Genomic DNA, 8,519 nt, shown 5'->3' with positions numbered 1-8,519 from the left:
TGTTGGCTTATTGTCTTTGGGTTGATAAACATGATGTGATTGGATAGAAAGAACAGTCCTACGCAAATAAACCTTGAGGTCACTTAAGGCAACATGGAAGTAGTCACCATTAGCAAATACCTCATAAGATAAAGTGCAAAGGATTGGACAAATATGTTGAACCATAATTAGAATAGCATAAATAGAATGACATACTTTAAATACCCTCAAATTCCAGGAACTGCACTTTCTATCCAGTCTTATTCTATGGACGTTCACTCCAAACCTTTTTTTCAGGAATTCTGCCTCCACATGTGAATATGCCAACACGCATTCACATTTTGGAATCACCGATCATTATAAAGGAAGGCACTTTATTTAAGATATATAGACGAAAGATATATCAAAATCACTACTCATATTGGCCATTTGTTGATGATAGTGTTATTGTGAAGGGAAACGCGCCAGAAATGCTGCATTGTTTTATGAAAGTGCATATATCAAGTGTTCTGTTGAGGAAAGCATGATCTTGTTGTGATTTCTGAATCTAGTATTACATGGTGTTGTACAGTATTTATTTGTCTGTTCTCTTTTTTTAAGTTTGCTGAAGCTTTGAAATGTCTCTATACTCAACATGGTGCACTAATCTGACGGAGTAATGAAGGCACCCATTATCAAAAGGGAAACCACTTGCCACACATCACTTCATACAGCAACATCAAGTGTCTGTTTTGTTCTACTTTGTACTGCAGTGCTTTATGAATGTGTTGTTGCAATTATGCTGAAGAAATATATATAAAGACCTTGCATTCATCATCTGACTCTTTAATATGCCGTTTCTTTTTCCATACTTTTTCTATGCTGTGTAGTGGAGCCAAGCACAGCAGGACCGGAGAGCAACATTCCTTAAAACTCAACTGAGGAGTTTTATTGACTGACATAGCAACATTTTCCATAACTTTCCTCTCCAACAAGACGGGTACAATGCAGCAAGCATTCCTCTGAGGTGCAGACATGTCGCTTCCTTCTTCTTCTTCTTCTTGTAAATATGAAGCTACAGCAAGCTAACAGTGAGCTTAGCACAAAGACAGCTAGCCTTTCACCACAACGTAAGTAAAGCTGCCTTCCAGCTCCTCTGGTTCCTGAAATGAACCACTGTGGAAGTCAAATGGTTTAGCAGTTGGTTAGTTAGCTAGCTGGCTTGCTAAATCGACCATGCGCTCATGCTACTGGTACAGAAAATGAGCTGAACAGCGGAGCTACACGGTCTGTCCGTAAAGAGGCTCCTAGCTGGGGAGGGGGAGGCAGCTAGCTAATTATTGTCTAATTCTTTTAACACATGAAACAACACACACATGTCTTCCCGTGATTGGTTCGATGGTGCTCACACCAGAAATGTACCGCTCCCGAGTTCACTGGACTGCAGTCCGAGACCAGAGAGCGGTTTGTTGGTTCACTCCAACCCAAACGAACCGCATCAAGGGGGTAGACGCTCCACATCAGACTGCCAGCTTCCAGCCCAATTAAGAAAAAACTAGCCCTAAAATCACAACCTTTACCAGAGGCATACAAAGCTCCATATGTATATTAAATGACCAAAGATAAACTGTGAGAAAAACAGTTTATCAACCCACAAATAGTGCCAATGTCAATCGTCATTGATGACTTAAAGGTAAGTTGCTCCTCAGTTATCCATAACAACAATTGGACACAACACTTATTGCATTATATTGTTATATATATTGTTTGGAGCCCAGCCCAATGTAATCAAGAGCAGCCCTTTTGGACGGGAAACCATATCAAACCAGATCTGGAGACACTGGCTCCAGGTTTGGTTCAACCGGACTTAAACTAGCCTAACTTCAACCTTCCAGTTCTAGCTGTTTTACACTGTTTCCAGTCTTTGAGCTCAGCAAGACTTCATATCAAATAAGTATTCCACAAGATGTCAAACTCCTTTACATGTCCATTCCCTTGCAAAGTGCATTAGTCAGACCTTCAGGTTCCTGTATTCAGTGGTGAGCGCTCTGTCCACATAACTGAGCTGCTGGAAGCTGGGATGCTAAATTCTTTAATGATCCGTAAATATAATTTGTGGCTTTGTGTGTTAGCATCTGCCATGATGAGGAGTAATGTGTATCAGGACAGGATTATGCATGTGTTAGCAGTGAGTGCAGTCGCTATTTGAACCAACAGCATTCCTCGTTTACTTTGTTTTTATCGTCTGTGTTCTCAATCTAACGCGGGGTTTCTTGATAAAGTGAGTTCACGTCTTTCCCCCTGCATGCTTCAGGATTTTTGTGGGAATTCTTCCGGTTTGAGTGACACTTTTTTCATGAATATGACTTTCAGTTGTGGTTGTGACTCAACGTTTTAGAGTCCAAGATGGATAGCGGTGTTGGCATGAAATTTCCTGCAGAAAAGACCAGCTGGATATCAAAATCATACAGAAAGTTCCACAAAACTAGACAAAAAAATTCCTGCTAGTACATAAATGAAACCTCTTAAGCCCCTGCATGCCTGAACCAACAACCCTGTCATGCATCTCTACTGTGGTATCTAGGTTGATCTTTTTCTCCCATCATGTTGTCCGAGGCTATACTCTTTCCAGAGGATTAAATAACATTGCGATTAAAAGTTCAAAGGTCAGGGTAATGCAAATCCATAGGTTTAAGCAAGCCCAATACTCCATTTAGATAATTCCTGTAGGTCATGGTGTCTCTCGTTGGCCCAAGAGAAGAGAGGCGGAAAGCCTGGTTATGTGTTTACAATAGAACATTAGATTAAAAGAGGGACACAGTTAGCAGAGGATGTACTCATGTTATGTGCGTAAGCAAGGAGATACTTAGAAATCCATCTATACATCCACTGTGGAATTAACACTAAGGAGCTTGGTAGGTATACTCTGGTCCTTCAGTGACTCCAGTTGACTGCAGATGAGTGCTGAGTGGAGGGAAGCCAGACACATGTGGACCACATTTATTCTGCAGAAAAACAGATAAATAACCTCAGATGTGTAGACAGAGGAGAAAGCAAAGAGAGAATACAGAAGAAAGAGGAAAAAGAACATGAAAGAGAGAGGAGGTTTCAAAACTCTGTGGCTAAAAGATGTTATCAGACATATTGAATGGAGCAGGAGTTCCCGGGCGGCTGCTTTTAAAACCGGCTAAATACACATCACAGTTTATGGAGGGCGTGTGTATGTGTATCATGTCACTGCGGTTATACAGAAGTTTAAGCCGACCTTTGTATTTCAATTTAGCATGGATTGCTTAAAAAAAAACGTGATTATCATCCTAAATTCTGAATGTTCGCCGTGAGTGAACGCGTGTGTGTGATGTGATTCATGCCTTTAGTCGTGCCCCTGGTGGCCCAGGCCCCGTGCCAGCGCTCGGTGGTTACAAATCTGTTTACTTTTGTCGGCTGGCAGGAACGTGAGATTTCCTCTGGGTGGACTGCGGCTGGATGACCAGCAAACAGCCCGGCCCTTCAAGTCCCCCTCTGGGTAACCCTGGCCCACGCTAACAAACATGCACTCACACACTAACAAGGGTTCAACAAAGCCATGAAAAACAGCCGTCATGGAAACACACACATTGCGTTGATGGCAACAAACAAACCCACACACATGCTCCTAGCTGCTCTGCCTACATGACTTGAGAATGCCAGTGGATATTAGGATCTTATGGATTATCTGGGCTTCAACTGATCCCATTCCTTGACCAGCCTGACACAGAGGAAGGCCTTGTTCTGAGATGATCAACAAGACTAATCTCAAAATGGAGCCTCCACTCATAAGAGGCAGGAATCCAAGAGTTGTGGAGCACTTTGCAAAAAAACACAACTGTGTACCGTAAAAAAAAGTCAGGTTATACGCCGCTACTACCTTCGGTCAATGTCCCCATTTGCACCCCGCTGTAGCCAGCTGGCGCTCATGCTAGTTCCGCGCTAACTTCCGCAAACTCTCCGCTAGCTCCCCGACAACCACCAAAGGTAGGGACCAGCCCCGGCTCTACACCCGACTTGGGCAGAGGGGACGCGGACAGTAGCAGCAGCAGCGGGGAGCTAGTAGCAGCGCTAGCTAGCGCTGCTACTAGCTTGCTACAGCGGGACGATGACCGGAGGTAGTAGCGGCGTATAACCCGACTTTTACGGTATTTTCCTTTTGTGCCACGTGTCCTCCAGCTAGGTGCTACAGGTGGTTACTGTGTGAAAACACAACAAGACTAACAGCAGGTGATGTTTTACCGTGTTCCCCATCTTCACACGCTGAGGCTGATGGAGACGCCATTAGTATTGTATGGCCCTATGTGGAATGAGAAGGGTTCAGAAGGATTCATCCTCTGTGGAGCATGAATGTATGTACAAAATTCAATGATAATCCACCCGATAGGTGAGGGGATATTTCCGCCTGCAGCAAAGTGGTGGACCTTCAGCACCATCAGCACATAGAGCCCCAAGCAAAATGTACAACGATGACTCCTGTAGGCTGTTCCTACGGTGTGTGAATGTTCGTTAGTCCTGATGGGCAGGTGGCACCTTGCATGGTAGCTCCTCCCATCAGTGTATGAATGGGTGAATGATGACAAGTAGAGTTAAAGCGCTTTGAGACTAGAAAGCACTTCACAAGTACAGTCCATTTCCCAGTTAAATTCACTTGCAGGGACTGTTCCATGTACAGGACAATGTGTATATTGTCTAGTGTCAACGCACCCTTTCCTCTTTAATATTCTTCATGCTCTTTAATCTTGCGGACAGAGAACAGGCCAGTCGTTGTACCAAGTTAGAACAATATTCAGTTTAATAACACTGGACATCAATATCCTCAGAGGAGTCTGGATGACTGACATTCTTCGGTTGAACCAGACTCTACAAACTTGTGTTTGTTTACTCATGTCTTAATCCCCTCTGTTGATAATATAAGCAAAAGAGCAGCCAACACAATATCTCTGGCCATGAGAGAGGCCTGCAGATCTAGTAGTACTGAGCCAGCCTGAGCAACATCAAACGGCCCCTAGCCTCCAGCGTTTACACAGAGCCAAGACCAAACATATGATTCATTTCAAGATAAGAATGCAGACAAGCTTGAAGGTTATTGTGAACAATATGTACAGGTATGAAGTGGTAGAAGTGGATGGACCCTGAGGTCAGATGAGGTTTCTTGGATACCCGAGATCAGAATGTGAGATAATGATGGAAACTCAAATGAACAGAACTCTGGTTCCAATGTGCTCCACACAGACCAGGAAGCATCCTAATCCCTACTGTTCCCCTGTGAGGCGAAAGAGAAAGCAGAAGAGATTACTGAACATTGAAGAGGCTGACATAGAGCACCCCCTGCTGGTCTGAGTAGACATAGCTCAGCTTCAGATATTCTACACTGTACATCTGAAAACACATGTGTGAGATCTCAAAGCTTTGCTTGCAATCTGATATTTGACATTTTAATCCTAGAATCACATTTGTTGTAAGGCTGTAAAGTTATTTTCATGAGCAATTGATCTGCAGATCATTTTCACAATGATTGATCAATTGATTCATTGTTTGTTTAAGAAAATGTAAGATAGTAAAATATAATATTTTCGAGCTGCAGGCCAAAAGCAAAAGATATTCGATATTCTGATGATCATCGCAGAAGGTAGTTGGTCGTGAATTTGGCATATTTTGCTTAAGAAAACTTATAAATGATGAATGGATTATCAAAATTGTTGTCATTTACTAATCAATGTCAATAATCAATTGGTAATACATTATACAAAATAATACTTTTGTTTGCTTAAATGTGTGATCAGTTGATCTGCAGGTTAAATAGAGACACCATCACCAATAATAATACATCAACAGAAATCATCTTTTACTTTCAGAATCCCCGTCTTCGCCTTGAAATAAGTGGACTGAAGTCAGACTAAAGAGTTAATAGGTGAATGTATGAGTTTGAGAAGAGGACATGTGGAGCTTTTACCTGATAATAAATATCATAAATATCATTGCTCAATGTATTTCCTCCTCCAAATAGGATTCTGTGCAGGCGAGTGCGTCAGCGCATGCATCAGATGTAATCAGTTTATTCTGCTTTTAAAAGAAATACACGACTCCAAAGCGGTGTTGTTATTTCATGCTTACTTTGCCAGAGCGTTCCAGCCCCTTTTAGCCCTGCAGAATGTGTTTAATGATGCTCCAAGATCTTTACACAAGCAAACATAAGTGCTCATTTGATTCACAATGTCCATCTGCATCACTTATCCTGTCACTTCTGTCTGCATCTCTTTATTAATCCCATGCGAGACAATGTGCGACTCAAACAATTACTGTTATTTCAGCGCTTCGTGAGTGTAATTGTATCAAGGGAGGATTGTGTGAAGAGCATCTATCTACGCAGTCCTAACATTGGTACTATTTTCAATCATGGAGGATTTCCCTTGTCCTTTCGTGCTGAAGCTGATTGGTGATGGATGAACTCTGAGGTGGGAGGCAGTACAATGTGGTTCACAGTTTTAAAGTTGGGAAAACTTAGAACTTAACTCAGCGCTGTGTTTAATGTGAGCTGAAGTTGACTGGGTTCAGTGGGAGCAATACACAGAAGCCTATTTCTGCATTTATGGGTTCGATGTGTATATACATTGTGTATGAATTATATTCACATTAAGTATAAAACATGTTACCTGCATCATAATATCTATGTCTTCAGGTCATTTCTGACGACATCCATACAAACAGATACAAAAGATTTTAAGTGTACCAATTCAGATCTTGTCCAAAGTAAAAACTCTGAACTGAATTTGTACATTCAAATAAAGCTAATCTATTTATGCCCATGCAGAAAATCATTTTTTTTTTACTGTTCTGATAAAGAGATTTTCCTAATGAAATATATAGCTTAAAAATATTACTTATGCATATGTGTTCAGGAGATCAGACTTTTTTTTATTGTACCAATTGGGAGATCTTTCAAGGTAAAAGTACAAAAATGTGTCCTGGATCACAGATCTAACTTTTTGCCGAGTGGCAATTGTTAGTATGAACAGTTTTATAATATAATGATGTCATTTTCACCCTTTACCCTATGCCCTAGTGGCAGACTTGGCAGATTTGCTGGGACGTTCCTAACAGGCTAATGAGTCAATTATCAAATCAAATGAGTCAATTATCAAATGAAATGAGTCAATTATCAAATCTAATGAGTCAATTATCAAATCTGTAACTGCTATAACTACACCTTCCGCCATGAAAAATTCCTTGTTTGTGTAAACATCCCTGGCAAATAATTTCAGATTCTGAGTAGGCCAATAAGAAGGTGAATAAAAGCATTATTTAGCTGGAACTGAGGCTTCCGGTAGGATTAACGCGACATTATAAGACAATGCAAACTGCAATTAACGAACAGCACACCTCAGGAATAATGGAGCTTGCGGTCCAAACACTGAAAAACTTTGATCCCGTCAGGCCCCAGCGAGGATCGAACTCGCGACCCCTGGTTTACAAGACCAGTGCTCTAACCACTGAGCTATGGAGCCGGTTATGTGGCGTTTTGGGTGCGCGTGTCGTTTTAAGGAAAGAACCAAATCTGCTGACGCAATACGTTCACGACCGGAACCAGACGGCTGTCTGTGATTATACGCGTTGAGTCTCAAAATTAGAGCTGCGGTCAAATCACTGACGTGTCATTGCACCTTTACACTGACATGGACGGGAAACGCTTTCAACCGACCCAGAGCGGGAGCGAGCGAGGGTTTGTACGAAGTTAGCGGAAAGATCCACGTGACACAACATCCGGTTTTCAAAATTAGATGTCAACAAATCGTATATTTGCATGATGAAAATTAGATTAAATGAACTATATTCACATTAAGTATAACACAGGTTACCTTCAAGTAGTGATTTAAAGAGAAATATGTATTTATTCTTTGATTTGAGGTTTAATGGAAAGATATTGAATTTAATTAAATCTGACTGATATTTATGTGTTCAGGACATTTCTGACCACATCCAAACAAAAATAAAATACATTCACGCTACCAATTCAGATATAAGTAGTAAAAAGAAACTGAACATATTTTGAAACTTACATATTTTTCTGATGCATATATGTTGAAGACATCTCTGTCTACAGATATACTGACAATCAAACAATTTTACTTAACCAATTAGGAGATATTTCAAAGTAAATGTCCTACATTTATAACGGGAAACTGGTCAATTCTGAATATTTGAGGCGCTGTAAACATACTTTTCTCAAAAAATTCCAGGCAATGCAATGACTGATGCATTTGTGTTCAGGAAGTCTCTGACTCCACCCATACTAACAATCAAACAATTTTACTGTACAAATTAAGACATTTTTGCAAATTAAAAGTCCAACGTAAGTCAAACAAGCTAATATTTCAATATTTTAGGTGCTGTAAACATATACCTTTCTCAATAATTCCACCCAATGACTACTGCATATAAGTTGAAGACATCTCTGTCTCCAAGTATACAGGGATTATTTTTTTTAACTGTACCAATTGAGATATTTTCCAAAGTAAAAGTCCTACATTTGT

The sequence above is a fragment of the Taurulus bubalis genome (genome assembly GCF_910589615.1).
Source record: "Taurulus bubalis genome assembly, chromosome: 3".
NCBI lineage: Eukaryota > Metazoa > Chordata > Actinopteri > Perciformes > Cottidae > Taurulus > Taurulus bubalis.
The sequence above is the reverse complement of the archived record's forward strand: the minus strand, read 5'-3'. Positions refer to the sequence as shown.